The sequence below is a fragment of the Strongylocentrotus purpuratus genome, unplaced genomic scaffold, assembly GCF_000002235.5.
Source record: "Strongylocentrotus purpuratus isolate Spur 01 unplaced genomic scaffold, Spur_5.0 spur5_scaffold_5, whole genome shotgun sequence".
Classification (NCBI taxonomy): Eukaryota; Metazoa; Echinodermata; class Echinoidea; order Camarodonta; family Strongylocentrotidae; genus Strongylocentrotus; species Strongylocentrotus purpuratus.
The window spans coordinates 41,488,914-41,504,264 of NW_022145611.1; positions in this window are offsets into that span (position 1 = coordinate 41,488,914).

A 15,351-nucleotide genomic window follows, 5' to 3' on the forward strand; every position below is an offset into this window, starting at 1 on the left:
AATAACGTATATGGCTGGAACATTAAATGTCCCGAAGGGTATACAACTGAGATGGAGCATCGCTATAAAAGTTTAAATGGAGTGTTGAAGAAGGCATGGTAGTTGGAGAACATATTTTGCCTACATGGGGGGGGGGGGGGGGGGGGGGGAGGGGGAGCAGGAACCAGATTTAGAAAGGATATTAAGTGTACAAATTAAGCGACAAAATAGAATTTGCTAATTAAATGTTATTATATTGTGATGATATCCACACTTTCCTCGGGCAGCACCCCGAAGCGCGTAGGAAAATCATGAGAACACACTCAGCACTGTCGTACAGAACGATGTCTAGGCGAACACATAATTATATGACATAGAAATCAGCAATTAGAAATCGTATAATATTTATTTTTGTAGACACAATGAACTGTCCAATCAGAAGGATATTGGTGGATTTCAAGATAATGTTTAATCGTGAATTTAACCGAAACTTGGCCAAACTCCAAGTTAGTAGACTCTTAGTCGTCTTCGGTTGGATTCCAAAAACTAAGAACCAAGAAACTTAAGACGGAGAACACAAACTATTTATAATTGATGCTCACCCCTCAATCAATTTTAGATCTCTGAGCTAATAATAACGTCTACATGATCTATTCCATGCAATATATCAAGTTCAAAACCGAGCAGAGTTCACGTGAGGTCGATTCCAGTTATAAGGCCAAAGGTCAGGAGAGGTCTGAATTTACGTCAATACTCACAATCAAAATGGATCGAATACTGAACGTAGTATTATTTGCAGGTACATGTTTAGAATCATTTTCACACCACCCCCTCCCGGCAGCATTACTATGGTTACCAAAGTTTTTCCTCTACTCCAGATTGTTGAGGACGAATACCCACATTCTCAAAATACCCCTCCCCATCTCTCTCTTTTTCTGTCTCTCTGTCTGTCTGTCTCTCCCCCTTCTCTCCTCCCCCTTTCTCTTCTCTCTCTCTCTCTCCTTCTCTCTCACTCTCCTCACACTCTCTCTCTTCCATTCTCTCCTTCCCCTTTCTCTTCTCTCTCTATCCCTCTCTCTCCCTCTCCCTCTCTCTCCCCCTCACCCTCCCTCGTTCTCTCTCTGTCTCTTTCTCTCATGCTGTGTGTTATTATTTTGTCTCCATTGTACATGGACAAGCACCAGACAATCTCAGCAGTAATGTGTAATTCAATGATGTAATTTTATCTCAACTATTTCAAGCTCTGCATGCCTGACAAGTTCACGACGATCTACCAAATAAGGAAGCACATATTTACGATCCTCAACCCCCCCCCCCCCCCCCTTCAGTCGGCTATTTTCATACTTCTCAATTTTTCTTCATACCGGTAAATATAGATGAAAGGGCCGGGGAGAGAGAATGAATTACTCCCAATAAAAGTTCACTGTGGCGGCATGATTTAGAAGACAAATAGGGGAGAATTGTGACATACCTGAGAGGTTAATGGTCGTGACAGTTTCATCCTAGATTGGGGGTCAAAGTTACACCCCAAGTCCCCAACTTCACCCGTTCATATGAAAAATACACGCTTGCCTTTAGGCCAGTGTGTTTGGTTAACCTAATGACCTTGAATCCATTACGTGTATTAATTTGAACTGCAGCTTCAAAAGCCCAATACTCAAAGAGAACCTTACTAACATAATGTACATGAAATCAAGGAAACATCATTACGATGAACATTACCACCACCACCACCACCATCATTATCACCATCACCATCATCATCATCATCGTCGTCGTCGCCATCATCATCAGCCTAATCATCACCACCATCATCATCATTATCATCATCGTTCTCCATCATCAGTACAATACTGAGTCAATTTCATGAATATGTCGAAGATCCAACGATGGAAATGACCGTTCTTTCTCATTTTAATTCCTTGCACGAAGATGCATGGGCCACCACCGAAGCTCTCCAGACAGTCTATTTCTGTATTTCACTCCCCATTTACCAGGCCATTAATGTCGACTGAAATGAGTATTTCGTGACGAATGTGGAAAACCACAGTCAAATAATATCATGACCCCCTCCGAATCCTCCTGCCCACTTCCTCCCCAAGATTAAAGGGAAGTGATAGAAACGACAAGCGAATAAAACAAATCATTTATCATTCCTTATAAGGCGGTCTATTTTAGTACAACGAGTAGACATACTTATTATAGTAACAATTAACATCTTGATATATTCATAATTAGACGTATTCTGGATAAGGCTAACTCTCTCCTCCCCCAAATAAGAATTTTTAGTTTCCTACCCCGAGGCAATGAATGATCTGTCAGTACAACTTATACGATACAAGAAACAGATTAACCTTTTCTTGTCAGAGTAAAATTATATTACTGTGATAAATTAACCGAACAATTATTACTCCATATTTTCCCGTTTGTATTAAACAAAGAGATTCAAATTTTACAGCTTGTTGTAATAATTGAAAAGACCCACTGCATGTCAAAAGCAGACAAATCAGGCGAATTACTATCTATGCATGAAGGGGTGACCCCAAAAAAGAAAAGAATATGAGAATAACAGCATAAACAAAGAAATAAAATATTGTCTGCGAAATAAATCGATGTCCACATCATTTGCGGGTATGGGTTACTCATGGCTTCTTTACAATGGAAAGGAACATAAAATGACGCACAAAGTCTGAGATATAAAGACGTCATAAGGCTTTGTACCTTTTTGATAATATGAATATATAGTATGTTATGGTTTAGAGACATTCTCTGCTTTAGATTGCGAGAATTAGTATTCTATTTTTATAGATGGTTTCTCTTCGTTGGGCAGAATAGAAATATAGCAGCTTATATGGCTTCTTTTACGTAAAACACGCACCAACCCCCCCCCCCCCCATTATGACCAGTTTTATGGTGTTTCTTGTACATCTTCGCTGCTTGTTTCTTAATAATATTCGATGAGGATAATATCGAAGGGGTGGTGAAGGGGGGGGGGGGAGGGGGTTGGACGAACTGCATAACCTATAATGATTTCATTTTCTTTAGACCATATTATATAGGGCAGATTGCATGTATGTATTGTTAATCTGACCTAGGACTCCCTGAAACTTCAAATCATGATTATTATTTGATATGTCGGACGAACAGGCCATGGTCCCCTTTGTCTATCTTATATACTTACTGTGCCTTTGACACTCATTTATTGATTCAAATGCACAACATTCATCACATGCTTAGAAAATATCAAACATAGGCCGACTTGAAGTTAATGAAGTAAATGCACAAACATTAAAATTCCAATTTTGACAATGCATACAAAAGCAAAGAGCATGCTATATTTTTACTCTAAAATTTCGGTTTAAACTTTACCATCTACCTATTTCGAATAGCAAATGGAGAAACACAAGTTTAAGCCATGTGGAAATTTGACATTATTCCTCGCAAAAACATTAAACGAAATCTCATTTTCATTATTTAGTTTGTTATTTTACTAGTGGTTTGAAATGTCGGTTATTAGTTATGATAACCGTATATACTAAAACATACAAGCCTACTTGATTAAGTTGATTGATTTAAATTTTCTATTATTTTTTGTGTTGCTTATAATTTATTATGAGCTGTACTTGCTCATTTAGCTCCATAGTCAAGTGGTTTCAGGAAACACCTCTTTTCATTGTATCACAAACTGGAGTAAAATGAACGGTAGAAGAGTTACGTCTTGTCACTTGAACTAAACCTTGAGTAAGGCTGTTGCTTATAATATGTGGGTGTCAGCGGGGGTGTGGGCAGTCACACCATTACGATGTGGCTGCCACTGCGTTCAGCACCTTCTGACATACCCTGTGCTCCTTATCGCAGCATGCGCGTTCAAGTCAGGTTCAAGTCCGTTGAGACAGAAACGTGCAGAGTGCCTTACCTCCGCGCACCATGACAACGCATACGAAAGATTCGACGGATTTTGCGACGGTCGTCTGCAAGATGTGTGCCTGAGAGAGATGGCGGGAAGAAATAAGACTTTTGTCATGAACGAATGAATTTCAAGCCTCTCGTCATTAATCATCTTGTCTTTTCTGTAATATGTACATTTTTTTTTAATTAAAGTGCTGTCTCCCTAAAGTATTTCATTTTCATTTACACAAGGAGCCATGGTAACGTATGTTACATTATGCGTCGAAGGAGTATAAGAGACGCTAAAAAAAGTAACGTGTACGTTAATAGGCAATGGGGAAATGTTTAACTATCAAAATATTTTTACAATACAAAATGACGGTAAAGTAGCAGTTAATCGTAACAAATCATACAATTCTACTTCTACTTCTACTACTTCTACTACTTCTACTTCTTCTACTAATTCTACTTCTACTTCTACTACTTCTACTACTTCTACTTCTTCTAATAATTCTACTTCTACTTCTACTACTTTTACTACTTTTACTTCTACTTCCACTTCTACTTCCACTTCTATTTTTACTTCTACTTCTACTACTTCTACTACTTTTACTACTTCTACTTCTACCACTACTTCTACCACTATACTCCAACTACTCCTACTACTACTACATGTATTTCTATTACTGTTGCTGTTTCTGATACTATTATTCTAGTAAAGTAGAGTTTGTAACAATATTCCTTCAGCCTTCAACGATTTTTATTCTCCCTCTCTACAGTAAATGAGCTTCAGAATACTAAATCCCTTTACTCAATAGCTTTAGCATAATGTTCTGTAGTCACGTAACGTTGCAGGATATTATTGGAACCAAGGTGCGAGCGAAAGGGTAATAAATTTGAGCATGACTGCCGAAGAATAAATCTTAAAATATCGCGAGCAATTTATTTTGTTTATTTGCATTAATAGCATGTCATAAATAATGCCATGGAATTATGATGAAAGACGTGACATATCATCAATTCAGATGGAACTTCATGATCATACAATAGGGATATTAGAAAAGCTATTTTACTTCATTATTTCCTCTCATCAAATAAGTTCTGTATTATTTGTAATATCTGAAAACAAAACTGTATAGATGATTCTCTTAAAATTTCACAAAATAATGTGAAACCAAATGACAATCATTATCATTAATATGGTAATACCTCTGCTGACAGTGATATCGTCATTATCCATCGCAGTAAATGCAATACCCAACACACCCAAAGTGGGGATACGAATCAACCTATTTACGAAAAATTGCAGACGGATAATTGTGACTCGAGCATGACATAAATGTAATTTTCCCGTTTGAAATGTCATGAACGTGGGAGGAGTATAGTGTGATGGGTATGGTTTTCTATGCATCTTCAAATCATTTGTGATGGGTATCGGTGAGAAGCATCCTATTATCCTGCAGAGCCTTGCCATTTTCTGCTCACGAACATACACACCCACACCCACACACACACTCTCTCCTTCTCTCTCTCTCTCTCTCTCTCTCTCTCTCTCTCTCTCTCTCTCTCTCTCTCTCCTTCTCTTTGTTACGCCCCCCCCCCTTAGCGTACATGCCTGGCAAAAATAAGAGCTCTTCAAAACGGCGATCGTCATAAATGCAAACTTTTTACAATGTTTGCAGAGCACTTCTTATGTGGCTGTATTCCTCCCTCCGTATTAATTTCTTTCGTAGGCTGCCTCGTATCTGTTGTAGGGGAAATCAATTACTAAATCGTGGTGAAACTATAAAGATTGCCCTGATCTTGATGTTTAATCGGATTGATGTCTGTCCTGGTAATAACCGGCGTGGACTGGGAATATAGAAACTTGAGGGGATAATGAAGGGAAACTGTCAGGAATGATATGAGAACGGCGAATGTGTTTGAGGAAAGGATTATTTCGCTAAGACATTGAGTACATGGAAGGGTGACCCTGTATGAAAATAGGGGTAGAGGAAGACAACTAATGATTAATGAGAATGTTTATGACAAGCTCATAAAAGCTTGGAGATGAGAATAAACAGAGAAATACTTCAAATTATATTGCTATATGGGTGACGATTATGCAGACGACACAAAACGTAATGTTCAATCCGTATACGTAAGTGATTGTCTTACAGCAGTAGAAAGAGGCTTACAACAAAAAAAGCAAAATAAAAGTTGAAGATCTTATACATTGGAATTGTAATAGGCCTACTCGAAATTATTTTTCTAAAAAGAGGAAGAATTATTCTCTCTTGCATTATTTGCATACAGATATTTTTAATTAATCACAATTTCACCATTGCAATATCATAATCTTAGATGTAAAGGGAATATCACGATTTAATCAGAGCCTTGCATGGAGATGGAGAATCAAAGCGTAGATTGTAAAAATATAAAAAGGCGGGAAAGTATTTCTATCGCCTGCTCACGAATGTGATGTTCATGTCGCCTTTCTGTAGCGCGAATGTTATCGAAGGAGAGAGATACTGGAGCTCATCCATGCAACGCCATGTTTATGTTAGGAGTTGATGACCTTCTGTTGTATCGTGATGTTTACAGGAGATATCTACATCCATCTAGGCACGAATCGAGATAAGAAGGAGATAGGCAAAGGAACTATCTTCAGTGGCTTCTCTACAGACATAAGCACTGCAGGCCGGGGCGTCGGTACCGAGGGATGGGGGCACTGCATGGGGACGGTATTCCTTCTCCGATTACTGCATTTTGATGACATATCATAATGTAGTGTACTTCCTGAAATCATGAAAATTGATTATACAACGTTATAAATATTTCTTGTTTTGCTTTGAATAAATATATTTTCAATGTTGGTAGGTAAATGTTGAATTTAAATGTTGAGAAGGAAGTATGAACAAATGAATTAGCGCTCTCTGTATGTACTTTTGGTAGACTATCAATATACCTATCCATATCTATCCCTCATCTATCTATATATTTATATACCTATCTTTCTATCTATCTATCTATTTATTTATCTATATATATATCTATAATCTACCTCTTCACAGTGAACAAACTTCACGACTTTTCGAATTTATAACGCGTCTTCGATGTAATTCTCCTATTCGGATTTGAAAATCACTGCTTCAATAACTCTATTTCCAACGTCAATAATCGGTTGAACTGGGGCTTGATAAATCTTTTGCCAATCGATAGTGGCATAATACTATTATTGAGGGAAGTGCGTAAAGGGGGACTGCAAAGGAGGTAGCAGAGAGAGAATAAGACCGTTACTCTACTCTTTTGATTGCTATTATACACAGAGGAAGTCATCCAGCGGCTATGGGTTTCCTTCTGATTTCGGTTGTCATGAGCAACAGGCAACATGAAGCTGGATTGCCTCCGCGATTGTATACCCCTTTCTCCAACGAACGTCGTTTTCTTCTTCTTCTTCTTCTTCTTCTTCTTCTTCTTCTTCTTCTTCTTCTTCTTCTTCTTCTCCTCCTCCTCCTCCTCCTCCTCCTTCTTCTTCTTCTTCTTCTTCTTCTTCTTCTTCTTCTCCTTCTTCTTTTCCACCCCTCCTCCTCTTCCTCTTCCTCTTCCTCCTCTTCCTCCTTCGTCGTTTCTCTTCCTCCTCCTCCTCCTCCTCCTCTTCCTCCTCCTTCTTCTTTTCCTTTTTCTTCTTCATAACCATTACATTGTCATCATCTTCTTCTCCTTCTTCTTCCATTTACATCCTGGAGCTCATTAGAAGCAGATCATTTGTCGGTGCTTCTCCTCTATGTCATGTTGTATTTGTTTGTGCATTTGGCATGCTCTATTTTCGGCTGAGGAGGGAAACCATCATTTTTAAAATTGAAATGGAAAATCATCTCCAACTGACTGATCTGGGGATTAGAACGGAATACTGTATACATTATGATGCTATACGTCTAGCTCTTGAAAACGACAATTCTCAATGGCATGAACAAAGTAATGGCGGACAAGTTTATATATTGTGAGATTTTCACGATATTCTTATTCTAAAATACAGACCTGCTCTCTTTTATCACTCAAATAATATGCTCTTGTCTACCATGCGATATCCATGCATCAATGATAAATACTAGTATGTTGAAGAAAAATGAAAGATGCAAGAATTATGCCCGTACGAATGGATAGTTATGATAAAAGGGTTGATAATTATGATTCAAATAATAATAACAGACAAGATAATGTTGATTCCCCAATAAAATGTTGATGGTTAATTACTACCGTTCCATCCAAGCATGGGGTGCTGGCAAGCAAACGGAATAGCCCATAGACCCCCCCCCCCCCCATATTCATATTGGATGAGCTGGCTACGCCTCTGAGCAGCGGCAGCACAAGACATGAAACTCATTACCGAGACAGCGTCCCAATCAGAGAGGTCTCGGCCCTGCCTGCCTGCTAGGTAACGTTCTCTAAAGTGTTGACCGAGTACTGTGAGTAAACCTTGGTTAAACTTTAACTCGATCCCAGTGTACCTTTAGCCATCAGAGTACACAAAAACAGCCTTTTAGACGGCCATTAAAAGGACTTAAGCAAATTAATTCACGATAATGATTCACCCCTTCTTTTCATTACTCTACGAGTGTAATAAATAGGGTCTAGTTGCGATTCATCTAACACAAGGCGGCCGCCGTGCACATAGTGGTGTGAATGTAGTATCGGATGTGGAGCACAAACAGAATTATTTTTATAGTCTATTATTAAAGCTCGTATTCACGTTTTATTGTGTTTGGAGAAGTGGTTGTGTTTCTGCAAACAGCTTTTAATGAAAACAACCACACAATGCGAGAGCTGGAAAACCAAAAACACAAACAGGAGAACAAACTTCCATCATGTTTCCCATTGACATAACAAATAAGTTGCAAAAGAGCCTTATTTTGAATTAAAATGTTCCCATCTTGATAGGTCATTTCATGGTCCTACTATTCAAATTCACCTCAATATATATATATATATGATCTTTTAATTAGATAATCAGATAATTTTAAATTACATTGTGAAGGCCAACTAGCAAACCTGAAAAAAATTGAGTAAGATATCGCTTTTTCCAGTTATCTATAGAGGCTCGTCGAGTAGCATTTGAATCTGAAATAATACGACTAAACGCTCCATCGTGGAGTAAGACGAGTCTAAAAAAGGTGAATTTAGTCCGAAAACTAAATTTAATTATTTTCTAGATCACACACAAGACAGCGCGACCCATTTCCAGTGGGTCGGATATTCTTAAATGAACCTTACAATCGAGATAATACTATTCAAACCTGGATCATGTTACAAACTACAAATGTTACACTAGGCTGGTAGTTAAGAACATGATATCATTTTTCTAGAACCGTATGTTTATCGCGTTCTGTTCCTCAATTGCCAGTGCTTCAATCGGCCATCTTCAAATTACACATCCTCTTGTGGAGTGGTGAAACATTTGATATAGAAATCATAGGGACGAGAATTTTCTAAAAATAGGACAACCAGACATTTAATTCTAATTTCTTCCGAAAAGGTGTATTACATTTCACCTTGCTTGCATGCTGCATGGCGGCTAAAACGAAGCTGACCGATTTTGCTCAAGTTGGTTTAAATTTGAGTGAAGAAGTATGGATTGTTGATCTAAATTATTGTCTCATTTCCATATTCCATATGATATATTATAACGGATGTGTAAAGTGAAAAGAGGCACTCGCTTTGATGTTTCATATCGAGCCACCTTTGAATACATCCGTAAGTATGAATGTAGGCTACGCGATCAATAACTGCTTTTTATTCTCTCTCTCTCTCTCTCTCTCTCTCTCTCTCTCTCTCTCTCTCGCTCTTTTCTCCCCGGTTCTTTCTCTTGTCACATGACCTTTCAATGGCAAAAAACATCCTATAGAAACAGATTCACTGATTTCATCATGTTCATGATGATTTTGAAGAAAAAAAAATTACCTGTTCGGGTTATTTTTAAAGGTTTTTTTTTCTTCTTCACCTTCAATTCTTCAACACCACTAACGAGTTTTGGGGAACTATCCAATTTTCTAACCCTAATCTTTTTCATGAATATGGAAATGAAAATCGATCAGGAAATACATTTTCTCGCCTATTTTGTGGTCATGGTGGTGGCGTGGATCAAAACGAGAAATGAGATGTGACCGCGCTATTTAATTATTATGGTCGATGCATTTATAATTGTTTGTATATACGCTCAAATATTATTGTTTGCTTATACGTGCTATGTTTTCGTCCTATCACCACCGTCATCACTATGAGAAAACAAGAAGAACGAATCTTTAGGGAAGGAATGAATAACAAAATATGGAGACTTCATTGATCGTATTATAGGTGTCAATATTATCATGTCATTACATCTATGAAAAATGAAATACAGATTTAGTTCACATCCGGTTAGATTATCTTTCCAGTATATTGTATATGATATCAAATAAGCAATATGAGATAAGGATTTAGGAGTTGAAACGTCTAGCATAATTTTCATAAATCCCTATAAAAACCTATCAAAATGAATTGGGGATTATTACATGTCATTTTACGACCACAGACTACGGGATCATATTATTAAACAACATAAATCCATACTCATAGTAAAAATAATCAGACGATGATGGCAAGAGTATAATGTTGAAAATTACTAAGCAATAGTTATTGTAATGATGATGATGATGATAATGATGATAATGATGATGATGATAATGAAATGTGGTGATACTAATGATGATGATGATGAAGGAGGAAGAGAAGAAGAAGAAGAAAAAGATAACGATGACGAGATGCTGGATGCTGCTGCTATACTGATGGAAGAGATGATGACCAGGGGGAAGAATTAATTTAAGAAGGAGGAGGTGAAAGATGAGGAGAAGGAGGGGAAAGAGGAGGAGCGGTATGGATTCAAAAGAGGGCGCTAGTGCATTCATCGTAATGGTCCACGCTATATTCGTGATAAAAGGATTATTTTAAGGTTTCTATCACATTTAAAATCTCCGCTCTTTGTCTTCATTATGCTGAATTACTGATCAATTTTTTTGTAAAACGGCCCTCTGTCCACCGATGATATTGTTACGTAATGATAAGATCCATATATTCATCAATAATATTCAAACAATGCCTCTACAAGAAGTAAGCCAGAGTTCATTCTTCTTCTTTTGTCTCATCTTCTTCCTCTTCTGTTGATCCTCATAATGGATATGCAGCCTATCACGAGCATCTGTATTTGTTTAAAAACTATTTTAAAAAGAAAAAGAGAAGGATGACTAATGCAACTTTTAAGTAAACGTCATAACGCAGTGGTCAGTTTTCAGATAATACACCGTAGTACCCAGTAAAAAATTATTACGTACTTCTGGTCATTAATATTTGGTCAAGGACTCAATTATTCCAAAATAGGGTTTATTCATTATAAAAAGTGGTTCACTTCGAACTCCAGTCAGAAGAGGTCAGAGAACTATCTGTTCTCATCATCACACTTGCTTGAGGCTCAAGTTCATACTTGATTCATCATCATATCTTCAACTGTATTACTTAATATTTGTGAATAAATGCTATAGTTTTCCAACCTTTTGATTTACTTTGTATCAACCCTTAATTAATTTTACTCACCGATTCTCAAGAAAGCAAACTGTACAAAATAGAGAAGATTCCCCATACAACGATAATGATAAATGGTGCAGAAATTATAATCACGTTTTATGGACTTATTTTCATTTGTATCTCCCTGATTTAAATATAGTTTGTATCTACTGTATCGTTAATTTTCCTAAAATATCAAATGTCCGTACACTTAACTAAGAGAAAGAAACAAAAGTTTAATAGTCTAGGATACCATTCTGTCACCAACACGATCAAAACATACTTTAATACAAATCAACTTGGGCAACTTGCGTCATCCGAACATGATTTCTATATAATTATACAATAGGTTTCGAAATGGCCATTGATTTCTTGAAAGTCTTTGCGATTGTGTTTACCTTATATGGATAATAATGATAACTGGTAATATGGTATCATAGATCCGAAAATATCATCGACAACTTCCACCCCAATACCCCAAGAAAATTATAAAATTATAAAATTAAGCGGAGAATATATTCAAGATGTAGAGGTGAGCATATTTATAACATGTAATTATAACCACGTAGGACGTAGAAGAGGGCGTTTGGATCAAGGGGTTGTAATGGTTAACGTACTGCATGCATGGCGTGTTTAGAGTTCAGGTTTTCACACATCAGGAAGCAGCAAGAGGAAGTTTTTCTCCCACTGATAAGGATCGAAACTTTGAGCCACCCTAGAACCTGATAATCACCCACATGCCCCCGATGATTTCCCCCTGCTACTCCTGATTGTTGATGATATGATCCAACACATGGAGAAAGGACAGAGAGGAAGTTGGAAGGGAAAGGGGACACATGGAGTAAGACTGGATGGGGTTTTGAGAGCTAAGATGACGTAAATTGAGGGGGGGGGGGCTCTTTTATCTTATAAGAAGGGCTAGAAAAGGGATGAGGGGGTACATGGTGTGCAAGGTCATTCAATGCCATACGATGCTTATATCTGGTATGATTAACGTTTACAACTCTATGAAAAATACAGTTTAAAGAAAAGTCTGTTGGCCGTTGTCTGGCATCATAGAATGCATGACAACAACCTACGTAACTATCAGCAACTAAATTATGAAAGTTTACGGGCAAATATATCAGTAATGAAAGGCGAATGCTATTTTGCATGAATTGAATCAACACAAACAGATTAAATCAATAACATCCTTATTTACACACTACGCCTGTTTAGTGTACTAGAGAATTTTGTTGTAGTATTTGCCTCATAATCATGACTTAATAATAGCGCATTTTGCACTCATAAAAGGCGCCAACATCAGGTACATCAGGAATATAGGCTTGCTTCATGAACAACGTATCCTGACAGAGTGTAAAAAGCTCTGTATATATCGCAAGCTGGATAATTTGACGATAAAATGAACCGAAGATTATCAGTGAACAATCATTTTAAGCGGAACTAAGACTTCCCTATTGTGATCTGATAAAGTTAGGTTAGTAAGCATTTCCGGACCGACAGAAAACTATTGTGATTGTACTATCATGGACCTACTAATAGATCTTATCCACATCATACCACATACGATGAACTCATTCATGTATCGCCTGTTTGAAGCCAGAAGGGCGTTAACTCTGTGTAAAATGATATGACGTAACACTCTTTTTGGCTCCAAACATACGATTTGACGTATCTAAAATTGTATCACAAATACAAGCAGGTCAAACACAAAACTGATTTAGATTCATGTTATTATAGTGCCCCTGCATATCCAATTAAGGCAGAGATGATTGTAATGTCAGTTTCATATCATGTGTCACTTACGCATTCACATATGTAATATATCTATGAAACATAATACTACTGTGTAGCTCAAACGAGTAACAGCATTTCCCCCTGTATATGTCTTTCATTTATTTTCCTTTGAATATATTTGCATTGATAGAAGCCACCAAAGAGGAAATGGCAGAAAAAAAAGAAATATAAATATTCTGCGCTTGTATCTAATGAAAGGGCGCTTTATAAATGTGATATTATTATAATAAATGTATTATTATTATTATACAATGTTGCTGACTTAACTTTCCAATTTTTTTAATGGGACCTCGATCCTTCAGACTACTAATGTAACCCAATATATACAACGGAACTCAATAAATCATTCCCAAGCCCATTCGTACTAGTATTAATCATCACTTTACACGTACATTCAGACAAATTTCTCAGTTTGATTATAGTTTAGCATATATATATATATATATATATATATATGAAACTGTATATTAAATTGATAAATAGGTTGCCTTTAACCCTGCATCAACGGACACAAGAATAATTAATAGAAAATTATACACTAGCAATATCTATTCCCCCCCCCCCCCCCTTCTCTCTTTTTTTTCTCTTTCTCTCCATCTGTCTCTCTAGCACGATTCCCCTAACTGTATAGAGAGATAGAATTGATTTTCAAAGGGATACATATATTGTGCAAGGTTTACACAAGAAACACACAATAGTACCTAGAGTGAAGGAAATCTGATTTAATTGATTGCACATAATTCATTTATTCTTGATCATAATATAAACATCACATATTACAATGTATAACTAATAATGATGTTAGAAGAAAATCCCAAACATTCAAATTGTTTATGCCTACCATATAATTTTCATGAAAATAATAATCAACAATCAACATATTGGCATGCCATTATATGGATTATTTGAAGCAATGGGCAGTTGGCTATAAAATAAGCAAGATGCATTCATCCCAAACATAGGTAAATAGTAACACAATAATAAGTTAGACATTTATGGGAATGGCAACTACCTGAAATTGTTATTTCATGTTTGAAGCCTACAAAATAACAAGTATTCCCACTTTCTACTTCACTATAATGGAGGAATGTATGTGAAATAAAAGATGGAAACATTTATCAGTTTACCATGATGTGAATATTGATTGAGTATACTGCCTTTAAAGCCATGTTGAACAGAACAGAAGGCTAGACAAACTCACAAGGGAGAGCACTATTCATGGCTCCATAGTTTTGACATATGGCAGCTCTTGTATACGCACGTTTGCACTTGTCACAACTATATCTATCAATATGCTATGTGTTGACCCCTTTTAAGGTTACGGGAACATCCCTCATTCGACAGTAGATAGTCCTACCAGACCATCTGAGCAAACAATTCTGATGGATACATCAAATCTTAATAAATTGTAGATGTACTAAATCTCTTTTAAGCAAAGATATAATAGCATCCTTAAGAAACATACTAGACATTCCAAGTCATTCTTTGAATTTGCTACTTCTATAGCTCCTCGCATTGTTCAGTACGCTATATCAAAATATATCAAAAATAAAGTCTCCATGCTACACTATTGGTCATCATTATAAAATCATCCCTCTTTCATTCTCACTCAATCTCTTCATATATGTCTATCTTGAAAAGTAATTAGATGTACGTATAAAAGCAGGAAAATATGAAGGATATAGAGGTGTGTGATGGAATAGAAGCCAGTGCGAGGAGGCTTGATAATCTACCAGTCACTATGGCCCATGTTCCAATGTTGTAAGGATACATAGGCACATTCTACAATTATGAAGGAAAATTGTACCATCAGCTTGATAAAATCTTTAATCCACCAAAGGTTTCGCCTTAAATTGGCAACATTATATACTTTTTCCTTTTTCCCGTTGAATTAATTTTAAATAATGAAATGCACCTACACTTAATTTTAAAGAAATATTTATTTAAAAAATGCAGCATTATATAGCAATTTGAGAGATAATATTCTGTACTTGATCAACTGCTTCTTATTTAAATGTTAGACTGCCCATCTACAAACAAATGATCTAGTCAACAAATGCATTCCACACTGCAATATACACTGTGCAATGAGTTTTGTTCTTCCTGCCATGT